At 41.6% G+C, this 13,516-nt stretch overlaps 1 protein-coding gene across 1 annotated transcript in view; it reads left to right on the top strand.

Annotated features, from left to right (window-relative positions):
- Window positions 1-13,516, top strand: part of arhgef49 (Rho guanine nucleotide exchange factor 49) — a 211,559-nt gene that overhangs the window by 175,177 nt on the left and 22,866 nt on the right. The window lies entirely within an intron of this gene.

The raw sequence follows: 13,516 nt of genomic DNA, 5'->3' as shown, positions 1-13,516 counted from the left end.
ATGTTAATCGCTACACTAATGTGCAGCCCCATGACATAATTTTACGTGTTCCACTAAATACACTGTGTAATGATCTGATTGGTATGATCAGTTTTCAAGACATGCTTTTGCCTGTATCTTGGCGCATGATAGACCAATTCCAAAATATGTACCAAGACATGGTTATGTGCCATCCAGGCAAATCATTCCATACATAAATACCTTGAGGCATTTCAAAGGGAAACAATGCAGAATGTTGACTCAGTGGCCACTTTATTAGTTACTTCCAGTACCTACTAAAGTGGTGACAGAGTGTATGTTCATGGCCTTCTGCTGCTGTAGCCCACCCACATCGAATCTTAAAAGTGTGCGTTCAGAGATGCCCCTCTGCACACCACCGTGGTTATTTGAGTCACTGTCAGCTTGAACCAGTCTGCCATTCTCCACTGACCTCTCTCATTAATAAGGCGTTTTCACCCACAGAACTGCCACTCACTGGATATTTATTGTTTTTTGTGTCATTCTTTGTAAATTCTAGAGACTGCTGTGTGTAAAAATCCTAGGAGATAGCAGCTTCTGATACTCTGGCATCAACAATCATTCCACACTCAAAGGCATTTCTTACCCATTCTGATGTTTGGTCTGAATAACAACTGAAGTTCTCGACCATGCCGTTACGCATTGTTGCTGCCATATGATTGGCTGATTTGATATTTACATTAACGAACAGGTGTACCTAATAAAGTGGCCTCTGAGTGTAATGTTACGGTTAAAAAGAAAGTGCAGTGCGGGTAGACAATAAGGTCTACCTGAGGTCATCCCGTTTTTTGCTGTTTGGCCCATATCCCTTCAAACCTTTCCTATCCTTGTAACTGTCCAAATGTCTCTGGACATTGTAATTATACCCACCTCCGCCACTTCCTCTAGCAGCTCATTCCATGTGCCCACTACCTTCTGCATGGAAGAAGTTGCCTTTCAGGACCTTTTTAAATCCTTACCCTCTCACATTAAACCTGTAGTTTTAGTCTCCCCTACCCTGGGGAAAATACTCTGTCCATTCTCCCTGCCTTTATAAGCTTATACTTCAGCCTCCTATGCTCTACGGAGAAAAGTCCTAGCCTATCCGATCTTTCCTTACTTTTCCGTGACAGTAATATCCTCATGAATGTTTCTTTGCACCTTTTCCATTTTAGTAATGTTCTTCCTACAGAAGGGCAACCAGAACTAGACCCAGTACTCCAAATGTGGCCTTACCAATATCGTGTACTCCACGATGTGGCCGTACCAATATCGTGTACTCCACGATGTGGCCGTACCAATATCGTGTACAGCTGGAGCATTTTGCCCCACTCATACCTGTTTCCATGCTGTCTAACTCTCTGACCCTATAATTCTAAACTCATGCTGCAGTGTTAAGACCAATGGCTTGACCGATGGACTCTAGTAGTTTAGCTGGCCACTGTAAATTTCCCATAGTGTGTAGGTGAGGGGTAGAATCTTGAGGCAGTTGATGGTTGTCACCTTGTCATGGTGGAGAGACTCTTGAGTTCCTGAGATTGATTCCGTTTGGAGCTTGGCTCCTGGTAAGGTCACCCATGGAGGTAAGGTCAGGTGGGAGGCTCCAAAGAGCGATCCAACCAAAACCTCAGTGGTGGAGCTGGCAGAAGATGAAGACACATCACAATGGCAGTGAAGGTGAGGAAGGCTACAGCGGTGAAGAGTCCCCAGTTGTCTTGCACTCCGTGCCACCGGACCCTGATCCCAAACTGTCAATGACTGTGGTGGCTGCCTGTGCATCTGCCTCTCCAGATTAAACAAAGTCACACACAGGCATTCTCCATTAAGGGAATAATCCTTTGGGAGAACATCACAACCCCGCCACGGACAGTCCCAAGCCTGAGTGTGAAAGGGGGAGGATTCAGCATGGGGGGCTGGCAGCCCCATCCTCTAAAAACCCAAAGCTACAGAAAAGTCAACAGAAGCCCCAAAAAACCTCATCCCTGGGAGAGGAAGGATCTTCGCCTAGAAGACAAGATACACCTGGGGACAACTGAAAGACTGGCCCAGGAAAGAGGACTCTGAGCTACTGTCAGTGGCCTATGCCCCAGTAGGGGCAATGGGTTGAAGAAGAAGAATATGTTACTGGACCTGAGTGATCGTACTACTATCGATGGGGAAGAGAAAATGGAATTAAGTGTAGGATTAAAATGGATGGTTGGTGGTTGGCACAGACTCACTCAATGTGAGCCTCTTTTTTTGGCTCAGAATTAGAGCTAGTGCCTAATTGTCCTTGAGTTACGTGGTTCAACCAATAAAATTTATGTGTGAAAGTCTCCTCACAGTACAGATGAGGGGAATTGGTAATTTGCAACAACTGAGCATCACAGAGGTATTCAGCATGAAACAATCCAACTGGTCCATGCTGACTGTGTTGCCCAGCAAGCCAAGCCCTCTCAATCTCTCTTTTTCATTAATATATCTAGATGGCTTTTAAATATTACTAATGTGCCCCCCTCAACCACTATTTCCAGTAGCTCATCCCAAATACACACCAGCTTTTTTTGTGAAGAAGCTGTCCCTGATGTCCCTTTTAAATTTCTTGCTTCTTACAGCACAGTACAGGCCTTTTGGTCCACAACGTTGCGCTGGCCGTTTAACCCACTCTAAGATAAATCTAAACCTTCCCTCCCACATAACCCTCTATCTTTCTATCATCCATGTGCCTAACTAGGAATTTCTTAATTAAGAAACTGACAAAAGCATTCCACACACCTACCACACTCCATGTAAAAACACTTACCTCTGAAACCCCACCCCCCATACTTTAAAATGAAGCCCCCTTGTGTTAGCCATTTCTGCCCTGGTTAAAAGTCTTTGGCTATCCATTTGATCTTTGCCTCCTAACATCTTGTACACTTCTGCCCTCTTTTTTTTCTTTAGAGGCCCCTCCCCGTGAAAAGGACTGTTTCATTCGCTCTATGCCCTCGTGATCTTACATAGTACCTCTATCAGGTCATTCATCATTCTCCTGGGGATGAAGACCTAGACTACACAACATTCATTGTAACTCAGGCTCCCAAGTTCAGTCAACATCCTGGTAAATCTTTTCTACATTCTTTCTGGTTTATAACCATATAACAATCACAGCACAGAAACAGGCCATCTCGGCCCTTCTAGTCCATGCCGAACTCTTACTCTCACCTAGTCCCACTGACCTGCACTCAGCCCATAACCCTCCATTGCTTTCCTGTCCATATCTCTATCCAGTTTAACTTTAAACGACAACATCGAACCTGCCTCAACCACTTCTACTGGAAGCTCGTTCCACACAGCTACCACTCTCTGAGTAAAGAAGTTCCCTCTCATGTTACCCCTAAACTTTTGCCCTTTAACTCTCAACTCATGTCCTCTTGTTTGAATCTTCCCCACTCTCAATGGAAAAAGCCTATCCACGTCAATTCTATCTATCCCCCTCATAATTTTAAGTACCTCTATCAAGTCCCCCCTCAACCTTCTACGTTCGAAAAAATAAAGACCTAGCTTGTTCAACCTTTCTCTGTAACTTAGATGAAACCCAGGCAACATTTTAGTAAATCTCTGTACTCTCTCAATTTTATTGACATCTTTCCTATAATTCGGTGACCAGAATTGTACACAATACTCCAAATTTGGCCTCACCAATGCCTTATACAATTTCAACATTACATCCCAACTCCTAAACTCAATTCTCTGAAAGGCCGGCATACCAAAAGCTTTCTTCACCACCCTATCCAGATGAGATTCCACCTTCAGGGAACTATGCACCGTTATTCCTAGATCCCTCTGTTCTACTGAATTCTTCAATGCCCTTCCATTTACCATGTATGTCCTATTTTGATTAGTCCTACCAAAATGTAGCACCTCATATTTATCAGCATTAAACTCCATCTGCCATCTTTCAGCCCACTCTTCTAACTGGCCTAAATCTCTCTGCAAGCTTTGAAAACCTACTTCATTATCCACAATGCCACCTATCTTCTGCATACTTACTAATCCAATTTACTACCCCATCATCCAGATCATTAATATATATGACAAACAACATTGGACCCAGTACACATCCGTGAGGCACACTGTTAGACACCGTCCTCCAATCTAACACACAGTTATCCACCACTACTCTTTGGCGTCTCCCATCCAGCCACTGCTGAATCCATTTTACTACTTCGATATTAATGCCTAACGATTGAACCTTCCTAACTAACCTTCCGTGTGGATCCTTGTCAAAGACCTTACTAAAGTCCATATAGACAACATCCACTACTTTACCCTCGTCAACTTTCCTAGTAACCTCATCAAAAAATTCAATAAGATTCGTCAAACATGACCTTCCACGCACAAATCCATGTTGACTGTTCCTAATCAGACCCTGTCTATCCAGATAATTATATATACCATCCCTAAGAATACTTTCCATCAATTTACCCACCACTGACGTCAAACTCACAGGCCGATAATTGCTAGGTTTACTCTTAGAACCCTTTTTAAACAATGGAACAACATGAGCAATACACCAATCCTCTGGCACCATCCCCGTTTCTAATAACATTTGAAATATTTCTGTCAGAACCCCTGCTATTTCCACACTAACTTCCCTCAAGATCCTAGGGAATATCTTGTCCAGACCCAGAGGCTTATCCACTTTTATATTCCTTAAAAGCGCCAGTACTTCCTCTTCTTTAATCGTCATACTTTCCTTAACTACCCTTCTTGTTTCCTTTACCTTACACAATTCAATATCCTCCTTAGTGAATACTGAAGAAAAGGAATTGTTCAAAATCTCCCCCATCTCTTTTGGCTCCGCACATATCCATCCACTCTGATTCTCTAAGGGATCAATTTTATCCCTCACTATCCTTTTGCTATTAATATAACTGTAGAAACCCTTTGGATTTATTTTCACCCTACTTGCCAAAGCAGCCTCGTATCTTCTTTTAGCTTTTCTAATCTCTTCCTTAAAGATTCTTTTTACATTCTTTATATTCACGAGCACCTCGTTTACTCCAAGCTGCTTATATTTATTGTAGATCCCTCTCTTTTTCCGAACCAAGTTTCCAGAATCCCTTGAAAACCGTGGCTCTCTCAAACTTTTAACCTTTCCTTTCAACCTAACAGGAACATAAAGATCCTGTACCTTCAAAATAAAATAAATTGTCTGAATCCACTCCTTCTGAACTTCTTCTCATCTCCTCAAAGTTAGCCTTTGTCTAATCAAAAATCTCAACCCTGGGTTCAATCCTATCCTTCTCCATAATTATTTTGAAGCTAATGGTATTGTGATCACTGGACCCGAAGTGCTCTCCAACACATACCTCCGTCACCTACCCTATCTCATTCACTAACAGGAGATCCAACACTGCCCCTTCTCTAGTTGGTACCTCTATGTATTGCTGCAAAAAACTATCTTGCACACATTTGACAAACTCCAAACCATCCAGCCCTTTTACAGAATGGGCTTCCCAGTCAATGTGTGGAAAATTAAAATCTCCCACAATCACAACCTTGTGCTTACTACAAATATCTGCTATCTCCTTACAAATTTGCTCTTCCAATTCTTGCTCCCCATTAGGTGGTCTGTAATACATCCCTATAAGCGTCACTACACCTTTCCCATTCCTCAATTCCACCCAAATAGCCTCCCTAGACAAGTCCACTAATCTATCCTGCCAGAGCACCGCTGTTATATTTTCTCTGACAAGTAATGCAACACCTCCCCCTCTTGCCCCTCCTATTCTATCACACCTGAAGCAACGAAATCCAGGAATATTTAGTTGCCACTCACACCCCTCCTGCAACCATGTTTCACTAATAGCTACAATATCATATTTCCAGGTATCAATCCATGCTCTAAGCTCATCCACCTTTCTTACAATGCTCCTAGCATTAAAATAGATGCATTTAAGAAACTCTCCACCTCTTATTCTCTGTTTGTCCTTAATGGAGCAAACAACTTTGTTATTTTTTTCTTCCTTCTCCCCTACATCTTCGGTCTGAGTGCTCCAAATCTCTGTCTCCAGCCTATCCTCCCTCACACACTGTCTACTAGCTTTCTCTATTTGTGGACTAACCTCCTCTCTCCTAGTCTCTTCAATTTGATTCCCACCCCCCCAACCATTCTAGTTTAACAATATCTTTCCAATAACAGGGTAACCAATACCTAAGTGCAGCCTTGTCAATATCTCATAACTGCAACAGAACTGTCCAATCCCTATACTCAGTGCCCTGACAGATGAAGACCAAGGTGCTAAACACCTTCTTCAATACCTTATCCACATGATGCCACTTTCAGCGAACTATGCACTTGCACTCTTCGGCCCTTCTATTTTGTAACACTCATCAGGGCCCTACCATTCTTTGTATAAATCCTACCCTGTTTTGATCTCCCAAAATGCAAAACCTCACATTTACCTGGATTGAAAACCATTTGCTAATTCTACTCTCATACACCTAGCTGACCAAGATTCCCCTGTGGTTTTTCATAATCTTCTTCACAACAGTTCTATAACAACTATTTTAATATCATTTGCAAAATTAGTTAACATGCCTTGTCCATTCATGTCAGTAATTCATCCAGTTCACACTTGTCCATTTGTGTCAGTGATTCATCCAGTACAAATTTATCCAATCGTCAGTAATTCATCCAGTTCACACTTGTCCATTTGTCAGTAATTCATCCAGTTCACACTTGGCCATTCGTTAGTAATTCATCCAGTTCACACTTGCCCATTCATCGGTAACTCATCCAGTTCACACTTGTCCATTCGTGTCAATAATTCATGCAGTTCACACTTGTTCATTCGTGTCAGTAATTCATCCAGTTCACACTTGTCCATTTGTGTCAGTAATTCATCCAGTTCACACATCCATTCATGTCAGTAATTCATCCAGTTCACACGTGTCCATTCATCAGTAATTCATCCAGTTCACACTTGTCCAATTGTCAGTAATTCATCCCAGTTCACACTTGTCCATTCGTGTCAGTAATTCATCCAGTTCACACTTGTCCATTCATGTCAGTAATTCATCCAGTGCACACTTGTCCATTAGTGTCAATAATTCACGCAGTTCACACTTGTCCATTCATGTCAGTAATTCACCCAGTACACATTTGTCCATTCGTCAGTAATTCATCCAGTACACACTTGTCCATTTGTGTCAGTAATTCATCCAGTTCACACTTGTCCATTTGTCAGTAATTCATCCAGTTCACACTTGTCCATTCATGTCAGTAATTCATCCAGTACACACTTGTCCATTTGTGTCAGTAATTCATCCAGTTCACACTTGTCCATTTGTGTCAGTAATTCATCCAGTGCACACTTGTCCATTCATGTCAGTAATTCATCCAGTACACACTTGTCCATTCGTGTCAGTAATTCATCCAGTACACAGTTGTCCATTCATGACAGTAATTCATCCAGTTCATACTTGTTCATTCGTGTCAGTAATTCATCCACTTCACACGTGTCCATTCATCAGTGATTCATCCAGTACAAACTTGTCCAATCGTCAGTAATTCATCCAGTTCACACTTGTCCATTCGTCAGTAATTCATCCAGTTCACACTTGTCCATTCGTGTCAGTAATTCATCCAGTTCACACTGTCCATTCATGTCAGTGATTCATCCAGTACACACTTGTCCATTCGTGTCAGTAATTCATCCAGTACACACTTGTCCATTTGTGTCAGTAATTCATCCAGTTCACACTTGTCCATTCGTGTCAGTAATTCATCCAGTACACACTTGTCCATTTGTGTCAGTAATTCATCCAGTGCACACTTGTCCATTCATGTCAGTAATTCATCCAGTACACACTTGTCCATTCGTGTCAGTAATTCATCCAGTACACAGTTGTCCATTCATGACAGTAATTCATCCAGTTCATACTTGTTCATTCGTGTCAGTAATTCATCCACTTCACACGTGTCCATTCATCAGTGATTCATCCAGTACAAACTTGTCCAATCGTCAGTAATTCATCCAGTTCACACTTGTCCATTCGTCAGTAATTCATCCAGTTCACACTTGTCCATTCGTGTCAGTAATTCATCCAGTTCACACTGTCCATTCATGTCAGTGATTCATCCAGTACACACTTGTCCATTCGTGTCAGTAATTCATCCAGTACACACTTGTCCATTTGTGTCAGTAATTCATCCAGTTCACACTTGTCCATTCGTGTCAGTAATTCATCCAGTACACACTTGTCCATTTGTGTCAGTAATTCATCCAGTGCACACTTGTCCATTCATGTCAGTAATTCATCCAGTACACACTTGTCCATTCGTGTCAGTAATTCATCCAGTACACAGTTGTCCATTCATGACAGTAATTCATCCAGTTCATACTTGTTCATTCGTGTCAGTAATTCATCCACTTCACACGTGTCCATTCATCAGTGATTCATCCAGTACAAACTTGTCCAATCGTCAGTAATTCATCCAGTTCACACTTGTCCATTCGTCAGTAATTCATCCAGTTCACACTTGTCCATTCGTGTCAGTAATTCATCCAGTTCACACTGTCCATTCATGTCAGTGATTCATCCAGTACACACTTGTCCATTCGTGTCAGTAATTCATCCAGTTCACACTTGTCCAATCGTCAGTAATTCATCCAATTCACACTTGTCCATTCGTGTCAGTGATTCATCCAGTTCACACTTGTCCATTCGTCAGTAATTCATCCAGTTCACACTTGTCCAATCGTCAGTAATTCATCCAATTCACACTTGTCCATTCGTGTCAGTGATTCATCCAGTTCACACTTGTCCATTCGTCAGTAATTCATCCAGTTCACACTTGTCCAATCGTGTCAGTGATTCATCCAGTTCACACTTGTCCATTCGTCAGTAATTCATCCAGTTCACACTTGTCCAATCGTCAGTAATTCATCCAATTCACACTTGTCCATTCGTGTCAGTGATTCATCCAGTTCACACTTGTCCATTCGTCAGTAATTCATCCAGTTCACACTTGTCCATTCGTGTCAGTAATTCATCCAGTTCACACGTCCATTCGTTAGTAATTCATCCAGTTCACACTTGTCCATTCGTCAGTAATTCATCCAGTACAAATTTACCCATTTGTGTCAGTAATTCATCCACTTCACACGTGTCCATTCATCAGTGATTCATCCAGTACAAATTTGTCCAATCGTCAGTAATTCATCCAGTACACACTTGTCCATTCATGTCAGTGATTCATCCAGTTCACACTTGTCCATTCGTCGGTAATTCATCCAGTTCACACTTGTCCATTTCTGTCAGTAATTCATCCAGTACACACTTGTCCATTCGTCAGTAATTCATCCAGTTTACGCTTGTCCATTTGTGTCAGTAATTCATCCACTTCACACGTGTCCATTCATCAGTGATTCATCCAGTACACACTTGTCCATTCGTGTCAGTAATTCATCCAGTTCACACTTGTCCAATCGTTAGTAATTCATCCAATTCACACTTGTCCATTCGTGTCAGTGATTCATCCAGTTCACACTTGTCCATTCGTCAGTAATTCATCCAGTTCACACTTGTCCAATCGTCAGTAATTCATCCAATTCACACTTGTCCATTCGTGTCAGTGATTCATCCAGTTCACACTTGTCCATTCGTCAGTAATTCATCCAGTTCACACTTGTCCATTCGTCAGTAATTCATCCAGTTCACACTTGTCTATTCGTGTCAGTAATTTATCCAGTTCACACTTGTCCAATCGTCAGTAATTCATCCAGTTCACACTTGTCCCTTCGTCAGTAATTCATCCAGTTCACACTTGTCCATTCGTGTCAGTAATTCATCCAGTTCACACGTCCATTCGTTAGTAATTCATCCAGTTCACACTTGTCCATTTGTCAGTAATTCATCCAGTTCACACTTGTCCATTGTGTCAGTAATTCATCCAGTTCACACTTGTCCATTCGTCAGTAATTCATCCAGTACAAATTTACCCATTTGTGTCAGTAATTCATCCACTTCACACGTGTCCATTCATCAGTGATTCATCCAGTACAAATTTGTCCAATCGTCAGTAATTCATCCAGTACACACTTGTCCATTCATGTCAGTGATTCATCCAGTTCACACTTGTCCATTCGTCGGTAATTCATCCAGTTTACACTTGTCCATTTCTGTCAGTAATTCATCCAGTTCACACTTGTTCATTCGTGTCAGTAATTCATCCAGTTCACACTTATCCATTTGCGTCAGTATTTCATCCAGTTCACACTTGTCCATTCGTCGGTAATTCATCCAGTTTACACTTGTCCATTTCTGTCAGTAATTCATCCAGTTCACACTTGTCCATTCATCAGTAATTCATCCAGTTTACGCTTGTCCATTCGTGTCAGTAATTCATCCAGTACACACTTATCCATTTGCGTCAGTAATTCATCCAGTTCACACTTGTCCATTTGTCAGTAATTCATCCAGTTCACACGTTCATTCATGTCAGTAATTCATCCAGTTCACACTTGTCCATTTGTGTCAGTAATTCATCCAGTTCACATTTGTCCATTCGTGTCAGTAATTCATCCAGTGCACACTTGTTCATTCGTGTCAGTAATTCATCCAGTTCACACTTGTCCATTTGTGTCAGTAATTCATCCAGTGCACACTTGTTCATTCGTGTCAGTAATTCATCCAGTACACAGTTGTCCATTCAAGTCAGTAATTCATCCAGTTTACACTTGTCCATTTCTGTCAGTAATTCATCCAGTTCACACTTGTCCATTCATCAGTAATTCATCCAGTTTACGCTTGTCCATTCGTGTCAGTAATTCATCCAGTACACACTTATCCATTTGCGTCAGTCTTTCATCCAGTTCACACTTGTCCATTCGTGTCAGTAATTCATCCAGTTCACACGTCCATTCGTTAGTAATTCATCCAGTTCACACTTGTCCATTCGTCAGTAATTCATCCAGTACACAGTTGCCCATTCGTGTCAGTAATTCATCCAGTTCACACTTGTCCATTCGTGTCAGTAATTCATCCAGTTCACACTTGTCCATTCGTCAGTAATTCATCCAGTACAAATTTACCCATTTATGTCAGTAATTCATCCAGTTCATACTTGTCCATTTGTCAGTAATTCATCCAGTTCACACTTGTCCATTCGTTAGTAATTCATCCAGTACACACTTGTCCATTTGTCAGTAATTCATCCAGTACACACTTGTCCATTTGTATCAGTAATTCATCCAGTTCACACTTGTCCATTTGTCAGTAATTCATCCAGTTCACACGTCCATTCATGTCAGTAATTCATCCAGTTCACACTTGTCCATTTGTGTCAGTAATTCATCCAGTTCACATTTGTCCATTCGTGTCAGTAATTCATCCAGTTCACACTTGTCCATTTGTGTCAGTAATTCATTCAGTTCACATTTGTCCATTCGTGTCAGTAATTCATCCAGTGCACACTTGTTCATTCGTGTCAGTAATTCATCCAGTTCACACTTGTCCATTTGTGTCAGTAATTCATCCAGTGCACACTTGTTCATTCGTGTCAGTAATTCATCCAGTACACAGTTGTCCATTCAAGTCAGTAATTCATCCAGTTTACACTTGTCCATTTGTCAGTAATTCATCCAGTACACACTTGTCCATTCGTGTCAGTAATTCATCCAGTTCATACTTGTCCATTTGTCAGTAATTCATCCAGTTCACACTTGTCCATTCATCCATACAGTTGTTATGGGGGATTTCAACATGCAGTTAGACTGGAAGAATCAGGTTGGTACTGGACCCCAAGAAAGGGAGTTTGTGGAGTCCCTCCGAGATGGATTCTTAGAACAGCTTGTACTGGAGCCTACCAGAGAGAAGGCAATTCTAGATTTAGTGTTGTGCAATGAACCGGATTTGATCAGGGACCTCGAGGTAAAGGACCTATTAGGAGGTAGTGACCATAATATGATAAATTTTAATCTACAAATTGAGAGGGAGAAGGGAAAATCGGAAGTGTCAGTATTACAGTTGAACAAAGGGAACTATGGAGCTATGAGGGAGGAGCTGGCCAAAGTTCAATGGAACAATACCCTAGCAGGGACGACAGTGGAATAACAATGGCAGGTATTTCTGGGAAAAATGCAGAAGTTGCAGGATCAGTTCATTCCAAAGAGGAAGAAAGATCCCAAGGGGAGGCTGTGGCTGACAAGGGAAGTAAAGGACAGTATAAATTAAAAGAGAAGAAGTATAACATAGCAAAGATGAGTGGGAAACTTTTAGAAAGCAACAGAAGATAACTAAAAAGGCAATACGCGGAGAAAAAATGAGGTACGAAGGTAAACTAGCCAGAATATGAAGGAGGATAGTAAAAGCTTCTTTAGGTATGTGAAAAGGAAAAAAAATAGTTAAGACCAAAATCAGGTCCTTGAAGACAGAAACGGGTGAATTTATTATGGGGAACAAGGAAATGGCAGACGAGTTGAACAGGTACTTTGGATCTGTCTTCACTAGGGAAGACACAAACAATCTGCCAGATATAATAGTGGCCAGAGGACCTAGGGTAATGGATGAATTGAAGGAAATTTATATTAGGCAGGAAATTGTGTTGGATAGACTGTTGGGTCTGAAGGCTGATAAGTCCCCGGGACCTGATGGTCTGCATCCCAGGGTACTTAAGGAGGTGGCTTTAGAAATCATGGACGCATTGGTAATCATTTTCCAGTGTTCTATAGATTCAGGATCAGTTCCTGTGGATTGGAGGGTGGCTAATGTTGTCCCACTTTTCAAGAAAGGAGGGAGAGAGAAAACAGGGAACTATAGACTGGTTAGCCTGACGTCAAGTGGTGGGAAAGATGCTGGAGTCAATTATAAAAGATGAAATTATGACACATTTGGATAGCAGTAACAGGATAGGTCCGAGTCAGCATGGATTTATGAAGGGGAAATCGTACTTGACTAATCTTCTGGAATTTTTGAGGATGTAACTATGAAAATGGACAAGGGAGAGCCAGTGGATGTAGTGTACCTGGACTTCCAGAAAGCCTTTGATAAAGTCCTACATAGGAGATTAGTGGGCAAAATTAGGGCACATGGTATTGGGGGCAGAGTACTGACATGGATTGAAAATTGGCTGGCTGATAGGAAACAAAGAGTAGGGATTAACGGGTCTCTTTCAGAATGGCAGGTGGTGACCGGTGCGGTACCGCAGGGTTCAGTGCTGGGATCGCAGCTGTTTACAATATATATTAATGATTTAGATGAAGGGATTAAAAGTAACATTAGCAAATTTGCAGATGACACAAAGCTGAGTGACAGTGTGAAATGTGAGGAGGATGTTATGAGAATGCAGAGTGACTTGGACAGGCTGGGTGAGTGGGCAGATGCATGGCAGATGCAGTTTAATGTGGATAAATGTGAGGTTATCCACTTGGGTGGAAGAACAGGAAGGTAGATTATTATCTAAATGGAAAGTTAGGAAAAGGGGAAGTACAACGAGATCTAGGTGTTCTTGTACATCAGTCACTGAAAGCAAGCAGGCAGTGAAGAAAGT

The sequence above is a fragment of the Mobula birostris genome, chromosome 6, assembly GCF_030028105.1.
Source record: "Mobula birostris isolate sMobBir1 chromosome 6, sMobBir1.hap1, whole genome shotgun sequence".
Lineage (NCBI taxonomy): Eukaryota > Metazoa > Chordata > Chondrichthyes > Myliobatiformes > Myliobatidae > Mobula > Mobula birostris.
The sequence above is the reverse complement of the archived record's forward strand: the minus strand, read 5'-3'. Positions and strand labels throughout refer to the sequence as shown.